Consider the following 860-nt stretch of genomic DNA (forward strand, 5'->3'; position numbering starts at 1 on the left):
TCCAGATTTTTTCACATGGTTTGAAATATCTTCATATACTTGTAGTCTGTGCTTCTCAGAGATTATTCTACTGTATGCTTTGATTTGGCTGGTTCTTCTTCTTCTTACTCTTCATCCCACTCTTCTCAGATGTGTGGTTTGCTGTTTGTAAGCTCTCACACTTCTATTCCCATTCTCCTTTTTTTGCAGTGATGGTGTTAACTAGAAGGGTATGCAAAATAACCATTCAGGGAAGAGTGCAAACTTGGAGACCCTCAGAATTCTCTCATCAATCAACAACAAGGAGGAGGAGAAGGCCCTTCGCGGAAAACAGTGTGATCAACAAGATTCCCCCTCATCAGAAGATTTGAATGCTTCCAGATCTCTGAGCTCACGCACCTTCTTCTTTTTTGTTTTCTTTTCCTTTTTTTGGGGGGGGGTGGGTGGTGGCAGGGATGCCAGTCGCTATGAACTAACTAGGACTTGACTCAAAAGTCCGAAATAACGACTTCCAAAGGCCGATGCCAGCAGTCGCAGAAAGATAATGTAATCAACAAGCTCATCTAACGCTCGTGTTGCTTTGTGTATACAGAAAACTTTGTAGAATAGTTGAAGAGGTTGTATTGATAAATCTATCTACAAGAACATAATATAGTGTCTTGGAGGATAACGTTGTTGTGTTGTAATCTAACTACGCGAGTTACACTAAATGGATAGGTTGGGGTGGCACGTGACTAGAGTAGGTGTAGTAATCACCAACACCCCCCTTGCTACACCGTGGCCTATAAGCCGCCACCCGGGGCCTCCCCCATCCTCAAATCTTTTGAAAATGCAATAATAATTAATTACATCAATCAGACCCTGATTTCCTTATTAGGAAA

Source organism: Blastomyces dermatitidis, assembly GCF_000003525.1.
Source record: "Blastomyces dermatitidis ER-3 genomic scaffold supercont1.2, whole genome shotgun sequence".
Taxonomy (NCBI): domain Eukaryota; kingdom Fungi; phylum Ascomycota; class Eurotiomycetes; order Onygenales; family Ajellomycetaceae; genus Blastomyces; species Blastomyces dermatitidis.